The 12,753-nt window shown below is 52.9% G+C and overlaps 1 protein-coding gene across 10 annotated transcripts in view; it reads right to left on the bottom strand.

Annotated features, from left to right (window-relative positions):
* Positions 1-12,753, bottom strand: part of Tns1 (tensin 1) — a 194,249-nt gene that overhangs the window by 136,530 nt on the left and 44,966 nt on the right. For 2 of the 10 annotated variants that reach the window (XM_005395677.2, XM_005395678.2), the window contains exon 1: positions 1,323-1,518. The exons of the other annotated variants lie outside the window; for them this stretch is intronic. The gene's annotated coding sequence lies outside the window, so the exon portion shown is untranslated. Of the gene's footprint in view, positions 1-1,322; positions 1,519-12,753 lie in introns of those variants that run through there. 10 annotated transcript variants of the gene reach the window in all.

Below are 12,753 nucleotides of genomic sequence, written 5' to 3'. Positions count from 1 at the left end.
GTTCAGGCTCTGGGTTGGAGGTGTCAGGGCAGAGAGCCCCTCAGCCAGAGCACGCTTCAAGGCCCTGGGGCAAGAACTGAGGGGGAAGAGACAGGAATCACCCACTGGCAAGGGCAGGCGGGACTGGAGGCCAAGTCTGAGCCACACTGGTCCCCACCCCAGCCCCAGGCAGCTTCAGGAAGGGGAAAAACTCACTCTTGCCTTCCCATTCCACCTCTGCTCTACCGCACAGAAGAGAAGCCCCCGACCCCAAAGTCTCTGGAGCCCTAGTTTCCAGTTCCCCCTCCTACACTCACCCCATAACTGTAGTCCCACCCTCCCCAGTCCAGCACCCATCCTGTCCCCACCCTCATCCCACCGTCCTGTCAGGAGCCCAGCCTGGGAGCACAGCAGGCTTCTCTGCCTCCCCAGTCACCCCCTCCCAGTTTCCTCTTCTAGGACAGAGTCCAGCCTAAAAACATCTGGGCAGGCAGTCCTGGCCCTGGTCCTGAATGGGGGCTGAAGGGACACGGGGCATAGCTCTCTGTGTGGCTTTTCCAGCTCTGGGAAGGGGTGGTGGGCAGGACACCAGAGTGAAAGAGACGGGAGGGATGGGGGTAGAAGGCAGCTGCCGAGTCTGTTCATTAACCACCTGGATTAGCCATTTCTGCCCAGAGGGGTGAGCAGGGAGCGAGCCTGTTGGTTGGGGGAGGGCGGAAGGGGGCATGAGTGCCCGACTGTGCCCATGGGCAAGGGAGCACCAGACCCACAAGGAGGTGGGAGCTTTTACCTCTAACCTTCCCTGCAGCCTGGGAGCAGAAAGGAAGGAGCCCCCACAGCAGCTCCAGTGGATGGCAGGGAAGAGACGAAGAGCAAAAGAGCTTCACGCCCCTCTTGCTGCTCTCCCCATGCACAGCCCTGCTGTGGGCAGGTGAGAGCAGAAAAGACCCCCAGCTTTCGGCCCCCTTTGGTCACTTGTCCCTCCCCACAACCCTGCCCCTGGCTGGCCTCAGTCTCGAGCAGCCACTGACACCAGCAACTTCCCCAAGCAAACGAAACTCCTCCTGACTGGTTCGTCTCTCCATGGACGCAGGGACAGCCGCACCCCAGACATCCCTGGCAGATCCAGGAAAAACTTAAGACAGGAGACTGACAGGTTGGCCTCTGGGGGACTCGGCTGGGCCCCGACACATGTGACAGGGCGGGGCTGACCTCCCCTTTCCCTAGTTTACACCCTAGGGTCTTGACAGCATCAATAGGGACTTGCGGGCAGCTCTGATGGTCTCCATTCCCTACACACACACACACACACACACACACACACACACACACACACCACTCACCTTTCCAACGAAGAAGCCACTAGTGGGGTGGGGAGCCTGGGCCAATGGGGCTCGCAGGACAGAGGCAGTGGGCCAGTGGCGGGGGCAGCCGCTGTGACTGGCAAGAAGCGGTTGCCAAGATAAAAGCAGTGAGGTGAGCAAGCTTCGTGCCCGGGAGCGAGCGGGGCGGTGGGCGCTGAGCTGGTCCCAAGGCCAGTGCTAGGATCGACTGAGCCAGCTCAGGGCGCTGCTGGTCGGGCTCCCCCAGCCGGCAGGCGGGCGGGCGGGCCAGCGCACGCCTCCTTCCCGGAGTCAGAGGCTGCCACCCCCCACACCGCCTCCTTTAACCCCTGCAGCGCTCACTGGACCGGCGCACACACAGCGCCCAGCTCCCAGCTGCCCAGGCCTGACACCTGGAGCAGGAAGCCAAGCTCCTGCAACCCTTGGCCCAGCAGCTTCCTGGGGGTTTGAGAGATCTGAGAAGGGAGCAGGAAGGAATGAGAACCAGGACCCCCCAGGAGACACACGGATTCGAGAAAAGGCCAAAGAACTGCTGGGGAGTGGTTAGTGAGGTAATAGTAAAGCTTTTGAGAGCACTTTCCTTTATGGTATTTCCAACGCACTGAACTTCCTGACCACACGCCAGGAATCTCCCTTCTGGATGTGTTTTTTCTTCAGCTGTCATATATGGGAAATCATTCCCACTTTTCCCTGGGCTGAGTTAGGATAGTTTTGACTGTTAGGATAGTTTGGTACCGAGCTCTGGCTAATGAAATGCATGCGTCAACTCTCTTTGAAATGCATCAAAAATAATAAAATAGATTGATAGATATGTGATAAAGCAAATACTATCATCTCTCTGTCCCTGTGGGGATTGGTTCTCAGACCCCTACAGATACCAAAATCAGCAGATGCTCAAGTCCCTTCTAGAAAACAGGATAGTATCTGCATATAACCCATGTGCTGCTTCCTGTAAGTCACTTCTAGAATACTTATAATAACTAATCCAGGGGAAATGTTATCTAACTAGTTATATTATAGTAGTTGAAAAATAATGCCAAGAGCCAGGCATGGTAGCACAAGGTTATAATCCCAGCACTCGGGAGGCTGAGGCAGGAGGATCCTTGTGAGTTCGAGATCAGCGTGGGCTGCAAAGTGAGCTCAAGGCCAGTCTGAACTGCATAGGGAGACCCTGTCTCAAAAAGACAAAAATAAGGCCAGGCGTGGTGGCGCACACCTGTAATCCCAGCACTCGGGAGGCTGAGGCAGGAGGATCGTTGCAAGTTCAAGACCAACCTGGGTTGCAAAGTGAGCTCAAGGCCAGCCTGAACTGCACAGCAAGACCCTGTCTCAAAAAGACAAAGAAAACAACAATAATAATAATGACAAGAAAAGTCTCTACATCTTCAGAACAGTCAGTTTTTGTTCCGAATATTTTCAATCAGCATTGGTTGATTCTATGGATGTAGAAATCACAGGTAAGGAGGGTAGGTGGTGTACCAAAGTAGAATCTAGTAGAATCTAGAGAGCTTACCATATAACCATGTCAACTTTCTATATGTATGAAATTTTTTTGTAATTAAAAATAATGGGAGGTGTTGGGAGGGAAGGATTAAAATGTTATATGCATTTACAAGTCTGCCAAAATAAAACCAATGAAAAATAATGGGGGGGTGGTATTTGAAAAATCATATAAATGACAAAAAGTGCAAAAGCAGATGGGATTCTCTTGAAAGGAAGGGGGAAAATCATTTGCTGCACATCTTACTGTACGCTGAGTATTTGAAAGAATAACATTCTGCTGGGTATGATGGTGCACTCCTGTCATCTCAGTACTCAGGAGGCTGACGTAGGAGGATCACCGCAAGTTCAAGGCCAGTTTGAGCTATGTAGTGAGCTCAAGGCTGGCCTGAACTACATAGCAAGACCCTGTCTCAAAACAATAACAACAACCGTAGGGGTGGGTAGGGAGGGGCAGCTTCTCTGGGACAGATGTGGGAAGGGCAGAGAGAAACAACATCCCTCCCCCGAAACACAGAGCAAGGTGACTTCATCTCTCAGATGGAAGAGAACTTGGGTTCTCAGACTCCCAAATTCCAGCATCTCAGAACCTACAGCTTTCGGAGCAGCCTCAATCTTCAAGTGTACTGAGGCTATGCAAAGATGGCACAGACAGCAAAAATGATTGGGTGGGGACACCTGGCCAGGTGCTCCCCATCTTTCTCCAGCTCCAAACCAAGGCTCCCACTCACTGGCCCCAACTGAGGCAAAGATGATTTTTTAATTACCCCATCCTGCCTAACCACTGTGGCCCACCGCCACCACCACTACTGTAGACTAAGGATTCCTCAGGGGCTTGTTCAGCCCCGGTCAGGGCAGAGAGTTACAGCATTCTGTAGTAACTTCAACTATTCTGCCTCCTCCAGAGGAAAATGGACCTAAGCAATAAAGTTGGACAGCCAGCCACATGTTTAGGTCCCCAGAACAGCAGAGGTCACCGTCCTCCCCAGCTCCTCCTTCGACCCACAGCCATATTATCCAGACTGACACCCAAGAGTCCCCAGCTCCCTGCTGCCTGCCACATCACCAGGGGCCAGCTGTGCAACAGGGCACTGCCCAGCTCTAAGATGCAGCGTCAGCCCGAACCCTGTCTCCCTCCATCCCACAACTCTGCCCCCCACCTTTCTCTATGCAGTTCCTTCTTCTCACTGTCAGCATTCAGGGCTCAATTCAAAAGCCACATCCTCTACCCACCCTTAACAGGTACTGCCTCCGCCTGCCTGAACCCCACAACACCCACAGCTATACTCATCTACCAGTGCCAAGGTGCACAGTCAGGTGCACGTATTTCTGTTTCTCCTCTTTGTTGAGCAATGGAACATGTATTCATGCTTTTCCTTTCCTTTCCTACTTTATCCAGCACCAAGCATGAGGTTGATACAGAATAGATTCTCTATAAATGTAAAATGAATGAATGAGTGGTGTAGAGACAGCCAATGGATGGTTGGTTAATAATTGAATAAAAAAACATTTTAAAATGCTTAATATTGCACAAGGCTGTACCCAGGTAATTGTGCACAGACTCTTTATCTTGGAAGGCTGACTATGCCAGGACTCAAAAGACATAGAACTGTTACCCAGAGTCCCATCCACATCCCACCCTCCCCTAGGTCTACAGCGGACACAGGGGCTCCCGAGAAATGCCCTCCTCCAGCTGCCCTGGGAGAGCCTTTGGAGGCTGCACTCTCTCCCCATATCCAACATCATCCCTCTTCCCCAGCCTGACTATCCCAGCACCTGGGCAGAATCAGGAACTCAGCAAGTCCCTGCTAAACAAGCTGAGGGAAAGTCAAGGAGACAGAGGACTTCAGAGAAAAAGCTGTCTGTCCCACAGCCCACCATCCACCCTTCTGTCTCACACACACACGCACACATGCACAGACTGAGGACTGCTTTCTGGAGAGGTTTGCTTGGCCACTTTTCTCCCCCCCTCCCCCTCCCCCATCTACCCACCCCTCCCCCCCAGCTAGGAGGGATAGGGTTCCCAGGCTTTCCCATCCCCCAGCCCATGCCCTTTCCCTTCTCCCTCCTTCCCTCACATCCCCATGTGCAGGACTGCACATCTGGTTCCAGTTGTGGTTGGTGCATTCAGGGGTAGGCCTGGGGGTTTCTCATAAAACTGAATAATACCAGTGTTGGAGCTGGTGAAGCTGGGGGGAGGGAGGGCAGGAGGCCGGCCGGTGGGAGAGGAGATAGTAGCAAGAGGTAAGGGGACCCAGGGCCAAGAAAGGAGATAGCTGTGCCTGGCATCTACGAGGGCTCAGTGGATGCCTGTTAGCCGAAGAACGAGCTGCAGAAACAGATGGCAGCAAAGCTCGGCGCAGAGAGAACGGGACAAAGGGGGTCAGAAGCAGAGACCCAGAAGGAGGAAAGAGATGGAGCTGGGGGTGGCGGGAGAGCACCATGGAGCAACAGAGAGGCCATTGAGAAGAGCAGGGAGAAAAGAACTGTGTGTGTCAGGGCCAGGTGCTGAGTTAGGCACTTCCATTGGAAGAGGGGGGACAGGACAGAAAGGGGGACAAAGGACACAGAGAGGCAAAGCAAGCGCCAGGACTGAGGTTTGAACCCAGTTTCCCTGGCCTCTCAGCCCTACTCCACTCAAGGCCCCTCAGTGACTGGGGACAGGGAGAGGGTGGGTCCACCCAGAGTGCCTCTATTTGCTCCTTTGTTGAATTTTCATCCACATCAAGGCACCCCACCTTCCCCATGAGGACTTCCGTCCTGGGAGGTGGTCATGGTTCCTCTCTCCTCATCTCGGAGTTGGGCTCAGAGCAGCTGAGTGAAACCACAGAGCAGCTGATGAGGGGGATTTGGATCCGGGGCTTCCAGCTCAAGCCTGTGTCACCACAAGACACGACTGGGAATTCTGGCTCCCCGACCAAAACTCCCCACAGGGAGGGGTCAGCTTCTCAAATCTTCCTATGATGGTGGGGTGTGTCTACTTACTCGCCCCACTCTCTTCTTCCCTCTCCATCACACAGGGGGCAGGGCCACAAGCCAGAACCCCAAGGCCAAGGGCAGCTTGGGTACATCGCTTCTTCCCTCCATGAGGTCCCCAGAGGTGGGGCTATTCTGGGCTCTAAATCCAGCGGCTCAACCCACAGCTGGCTGGGAGCCAGGCTCCAAGGGTCGCCCTCTGTATTGGTCACTGTCTGTGCATTTGAGCTGTGTCCTCCCCTTCTGACTGCACCCCTCCCCCTGCAGCTAGGAATGAGTCTGGGTTGTGCCCAGGATGCTTTCATCTCAGAGTCACCTCTTGGAAGCCTCCTAGCAAGAGTGCCCTCCAGACCAGACCCCAGAAGACACACCCACACTGCTGCCCCCTTTCCTGATACTGGGTTCTCACCTATTAATTATCCTTAAAACACCCGCTCCTCCCCACTCACCCTCTATTTGTAGCTCATCCGCACACACTCCCACCATCTCTCCACCCAAGTGGGTGTGGGCCTCCAGGGAAGAAGTAATGAGCCTTACTCTCTCCAGCTTCTCTCTCAGCTTTGTACCCTAGTCCGAGGGCAGAGGGAGCGGCCACCCCTTCCTCCTCCAGCCCTGCTTTAGTTTCCAGCCGGGAGACACACTTGGATCCAGCACCTTCATGACCAAAGATTAAATTTATCTCCTTTGTTTCAGTCTCCCCACCTGGTGGCCTCCAAGAGCCTCCATGTTCCCTGGGGATTCCTGGGAATATGTTTCCAGGCAGATGTTGGTCCCTGGCAGAAGGTCGCAGCTGGGGCCAGTTCACTGCATACAAATCCTTTGTCTGGCTGAGCAGCTCAGTTTTTAAAGCTGGAAGGACCCTGGGGACCTTGCTGTCTCCAAGGCAGGATTCCTCTGGGGCTGCCCTTCCACCCCTCCCTGCAAAGACCACCAGCTTTACCCTGGATCTTTCCAGGGAGCCCAAGACCCCCCCCTCACATTACCACATCCGCTCTCCTAATCCCCATATGCTAAGGCTCTTAGACCAGATCATCAGGGAATCCCCCAGCTCCAGAGTATCTGAACCTCAGGAAGCCATCCTTGATGAAATTCTTGGAGACAAGATAGAAAGCCGAGTGGATTCCTTGCCAGCAAGCAAAGGGGTGTTGATTAATAGATCAATGTCAACTTCCTAACTTGCCAAGGGGTTCTGTCCTCTGCCCTGGCTTGTTCCACATACTTATCAGTAAAGCAGGTTAAGATGTAGAATGGAGACTTCACAAGCATGCGATGGAAAAAATAACAAATGAAAGAGGTAAGGCTCTGAACTGAATCGAAATGCAAAAATTGACTTTATAAATAGGCCAGAATTAGCAAGGGAACGTTTCTCTAGGGGTCATGTCCTGAACTACTGTTTTCAAAAGCCATAAGAAATATGAATTAATAATAGTTCATGCAGGGCAAGTTCTAAAATATAGAGAAAACAGAAATGCATAGCTAACAATAGGATATCGCTGCTCCCAAAAAGCACAAAGGTACTTTTGGTTGCATTAATGAAAGTATAAAGTCTAAACCAAAGGAGATTTAAGTTCCACTCTACTCCACACTGCTTGGACACAGTCATAAATTTTATACCTTATAAACCAAAGAGTATCCAATACACATTTGTTAAATAAAAGCCCAAGGAAATGGGACCCAATTTTTATTTCAAGTGGTAAAGAAAAGATATGGCAGACATCATCACATACCTGAGAAATTATCTTGGGAAAGTGAGCCAGGGCAAACTCCACCACCCTTGTCCACCTCCCACGGGCGTCTCTCTGTCCCTTTGAGTCCTTGGAGCCTGGGACAGTTCCCATTCACCTCAGGATGGTCATGAAGTAGAAGCAGCTAGGAACACAGCCAGGGACAGGACAGCGTTCTGCAGGCCAGACCTGTGGGCCCTGGGTGGTAGGGAGCACGCAGGCTCCACTACAAGAGCTGACCCTTAGCCAAGCCAGCCACTGGGCATCGGCAGGCGAGGAGGCCTGGCTGGCGGCTGCTCATTCAGCTAGCACACACTGTCCCAGGCCTACCCCAGCCCCAGCTGGGCACCGCTGCCCAAAGTCTGGAGCTGCCCAATGGCCCTGGCGCAGGCCCTGGCCTTCTCCCTTCTCTCCTCGTCCTTCCCGTCCCTCTCTCATCACCCACGTGGCCTTCCTCCTCCTCCTCCTCCTTCTTCTGCCCATCACCTCCCTCTCCTCGCCTTCCTCAGGTCTGCCCCTGGGTCCCTGTTCCTTCCTCTTGACCTTGGCCCTCAATCCTCCTGCCCTGGGCTCTGTGGTGATGGACTGTGGAGAACTCACCCCTCTGCTCCTGCTGCTGCAGGCTTCAACTAGACAGCACTCTCAGGCTGGAGAGAGCTGCAGAATTCCCCACGGAGGACTCTGTTCCATCCTATGAACACAGATGATTGCTTTGCTGCGCTCTCAGCCAGGGTGCCGTGCCTCCTGGGCATGAGACTCAGAAGAGCTTCTGTCCCACTGAAGCCCAGCAGGCTGCAGAGATGTACCCACAGCTGAAGCCTGGCCACCCTACTTCTTGGCTGTGCAGCCTCAAGCAAATTACTTAACTGCTCTAAGTGCAGATGTTACCTCTCCCCACATCTTCCTGCTTCAAAGATACCATCCCCACACTCACCCTAGAGTCCTAATTCATCTCTCCCACCCCTGTGTCTCTTGGGGCCTGTTTAATAAATGCTCAAATGTATTGAGTGCTTTCCAGGGGCCAGGCACTATTCTTAGAGCTGTCTAGGTAGAAATCTATTCTAATCCCCCCAACAACCCTCAGTATTGACCATTATTAACCTCACTTTGTAGATGAGGAAACTGGAGTTCTGAGACGTCCACTATGTTTGCTACTCCTCCCCTGACCAAAGCAGCCACATTAGGCAGCAGGACCACAAGGCCTCACTAGTCCACATGCTGGGCCATGCGGGGCTCTCCTTGGGCCTGACAGGGGCTCGGCAGCCTCTTCCTGGGTCCCTACCTTCTGCTTCAGAGGAGCTCCTTCACAGCTTTATCAAAGAATATACACACGCACGCATGCACGCACGCACTCAGTCTCCCAAAGGGATGGCTTCACAGGCTGGACATCCCAGCTCTTTCTCTGTTTCTGGACCCTTGCACACTCAGTGCTCAGCTGTCTCTGGTTCTGATCCTCTGCCAGTGGCCCTCACACGCTCACTGCTATACCTATTCATTCAGTACAGGCTCTGTGGGCACCTGCGGTAAAACCGGACAGAGAGCCTGCCCTCAAGAAGCACCAGGTCTGCTAGAAGAAGACATTGAGAAACACACACACAAAGAAACAAAAACACAAGCCATGCACGGGGGAGCAAGTCTGTAACCCCAGCATTCTGGGAAGCTGAGGCAGGAAGATCAAAAGTTTAAACCCAGCCTGGGTTAGTGAGACCTTGTCCTCCAAAATGAAAATAAAAGTAAGGGGTGGAGATGTAGCTCAGTGCAAAGGGCCTGGGTTTAGTCTCCAATACAAGAAAGAAAGAGAGAGAGAGAAAGAGAGAAAGAGAGAGAGAAAGAGAGAAAGAGAAAGAAAGAAAGAAAGAAAGAAAGAAAGAAAGAAAGAAAGAAAGAAAGAAAGAGAAAGAAAGAAAGAAAAAGAAAGAAAAAGAAGGAAGGAAGGAAGGAAAGAGGGAAGGAGAGAAAGAAAGAAAAAAAAAGATAAAAGGACAACACAGGTAGCACTGAGTGGCATGGAGGGAAAGCGCATGGCTGGAGGGGCATCCTGGAAAGGCAGCAGCTACTAGGCTCTTACCACGCGCGAGGTGCTCTTGTGAGTGGGGACTACATTAGTCCATCAGCCCCTCACCACAACCCACTGCTCCGTCTCTGCTTTGTACAGCTGAGAGACTCAGACACGACAGGCCAATCACGCACCCAAAGTCAATAATAATGACACAGCAAATCAGCGGGCATCATAGGATTTGATCTCCGAGTTTGTACTCTTAACGCTGTGCTACATTATCTCTAAGATGCTCAGAAGTTCATTAAGACCTAGTTCCCAAACCAACCCTCCCCCTCACATACCCCTACATGCCAGGCACCAGATGGCTCAGTGCAGAAGACAGTCCATCCTGGCAGTGCCTAAACTCCAGACTCGGCTTGTTCTGCCACTCAGATGCTTGATCTTGACCCTAGTAGGCTTTATGGTAGCTGGAAGGGCTGTCCAGAGGGATGTGAATGGGCCAAAGGCCACCACCTCCAAGTGGGTTTTGCTTGAGACATGGCTCCTGGTCTCACTGATGGGACTGGTGATGGAGCAGGGGGTACCCCAAGCCCTGGGAAACAACCACCCTACACCAGGAAATCAGGGCTCCTGAAACATGGGTGAGGACTCAGGTTGACGGGCCCCACCCCTCCTGTAGGAAGTGGAAAGTGAGGGCCAGAGAGGACAAGCAGGGAGTCCTAGCACCACCACAGGGAAGAGCGCAATGCAGTCTGGCTGAGAGCAGGTCTCCAGCCAACAGCCCCTCGTGCTGCGTTGGTCCCGAAGGGTTGAGGCCCCGGCCTGTCCCACCTAAGGACAGAAGCTGGAGCCTCCTCAGGGACCTCAGATGCCAAGGGATCACAGGCACTAGATAAGAGATGCTTAACAACGCTGCCAGCACAAGACCCCAAGATCAGGGTGGGGGAGGTGAGGGGCAGCAGCCAGAGCCCCTCTGGGTGCTCCTCCCCAAGGACCCTGTGGGTGACTGTTTGCTTGGAACATTGTGTTCAGGTTGTGAGTCTTGGCTCAAACACTCTACCCTGCCTGGCAAATCTCCAGGTGCCTGTTTAATAATGTACAGCCAACCGGCCATTAACTGCAGATTTATAAAAAAAAAAAAGTTTGGTGGTTGTTTTTGTTGTTGGTAGTGGTGTGGGTTTTGGGGGGTTTTTTATTTTTTGTTTTCTTTCGGGTAGTTAGTGGAGACTGAAAAACAAGTCTTTCCTGGCCACCCTCCAGGGCAATCACAGCCCAGCCTGGTTGAGGGATCCTGGCAGATTCCACCTGTCTTTGCCCGACACCCTGTGCCAGGCGCCAAAGTGCTCCCCCACGTCCACACTCCTGGTGACACACTGGGTCTGCTCTCCCAGTGGGAAGATGTGGAATGCACTGTCAGGGCAACGCCAGGGCAGGAGAGCGCAGCTTGAGGTGGGCCTGGTCCTTCCTAGGAATCCAGTGCTGTCTGGCCAGACAGGAGCAGAAGGTGAAGCTCATGGACCCCAACCAGGTGCGAGAGGCGAGTTCAACAGCCAGGTGACCAGTTCTCCAGGCCTGGCTTGGGTGAAGGGTGAGCCCACTGTGGCCTGGTGGGCTTTGGCTCCCTTTCCCATGTGAGTCAGAAGTCCCAACAGGCCCAGGGAGCGAGCGCAGAGGCAGAAAACGCACAGGAGAGCAGTGACAGTGAGGAGCGGAAACGCCAGCCTGAAAGCTGCAAGCTGAGCAGGAAGATCCCGGGGCATCTGCAGCCGCTGGGCTGTGAAGAAAGCCTGCCAGGCTCTGCTTACCTCTGCAGCCTGGCAAGGTGCTGCCACCCCAGAAACCTGAGCTGAAACTGTGGTGTGGTGCAAAAGCAGCCCGGAGCCAGGACCGGGCTCTGAGGGCTCTGCCGGGGCTCCCTGCTGACCCTGGGCCAGTCCTGTGCTCACTGCTGTGAGCTGATCCTGCCCAGGGATGCAGCCAGAAAGGGACTGCCAAGGAATCTGAAAGGGTGGTGGTGTGGCATTGGCGATGATGATGCCACACTGTCCCTTCTGAAGGCCTCGGTATGTGTCTGGCGCTGTATTTTCTTTATTTCTCCCAATAACCCTAACTAGAGGGAACTATCATTGTCACCATGGTATAAATAAGGAAACTGACCCTGTATCACTTCGAACGTTCTTGCTTTGATTTGTTTACGTTCATGATAATGGTATGCTGCTACTGTTCTATTTTTTTGTTTGTGTCTCATGTACTACTCTTTTTAAAATAAAAAAAATAAAAAAGAATAAATACTAAAAACAAAACAAAATAAAATAAATAAGGAAACTGAGCCTTGGAGAGAAATTATGTCCCTTGCCCAACCTTGGAGAAAAATTATTTCCCTTGCCCAACGTCACTCACAAAGTGGGTGACAGAGTCAGGACTCAGGATGTTTATGCTGGCTTGTGCCTGTAATCCCAGCTCTTGGGAGGCTGAGGCAGGAAGATTGCCAAGAGTTCAAGGTCAGCCTGAACTACACAGTAAGACCCTATCTCAAGAAAACAAACAGAAACAAAGGAGAACTCAGACTATCTGGCCTCGGGACTCTTTACTACGCTGTCTTAGAGACTGTAACCAGCAGGAGTCGGCCAGTCCCCACTGCCAAGAGCCCCAGCATCCCCTTCTGCCTACCTGCGCATCTGCCTACCTGCGCAACTGTGCCTGCTGTCTCCTCCTCCTGCCCCCACGCTCTCATCCGGGCTCTCATCACACTGTGCCAGGGTCCTCAGCCTCCTGTGGCCTATTTCTTTCCTCCTGTTCCTTAGGTTCCCTGAGGCCTTCTCGCATCCCATCCCACACCCAAGCAGGGATACCCACAGCGCCAGCCACACAACCATCCACACTCACACTCACTCATACACATGCTACACAATGCACACGTGTGCATCTTAACATGCAGGGCATGATAACACATGCACACATACATGTGCACACTTTTGTGCACACATTCCCATGCGTAAAGGCCTCCACAGAGGCACATGCACACAGTTACACATACACAAGGACCACAGATACACCCATACAGGTGCGCACACACACTCCCATGCCTGCCCACTTGCACACACATGTGTAAACTGCATCCGAGGGCGGCTGGTTGGGCGCAGGCTGTCCGGGCAAGCAGAGCTGGACAGGTGTCCAACATGCCCCCCGGGTGCTTATTCCAAAGGCGAGAAGGCTGCCGGCTAATAATACC

Source organism: Chinchilla lanigera, unplaced genomic scaffold (assembly GCF_000276665.1).
Source record: "Chinchilla lanigera isolate Chin_1 unplaced genomic scaffold, ChiLan1.0 scaffold00052, whole genome shotgun sequence".
In the NCBI taxonomy this organism is placed as follows: Eukaryota; Metazoa; Chordata; class Mammalia; order Rodentia; family Chinchillidae; genus Chinchilla; species Chinchilla lanigera.
Note: the sequence above shows the minus strand (reverse complement) of the source record. Positions and strands in the feature narration are given on the sequence as shown.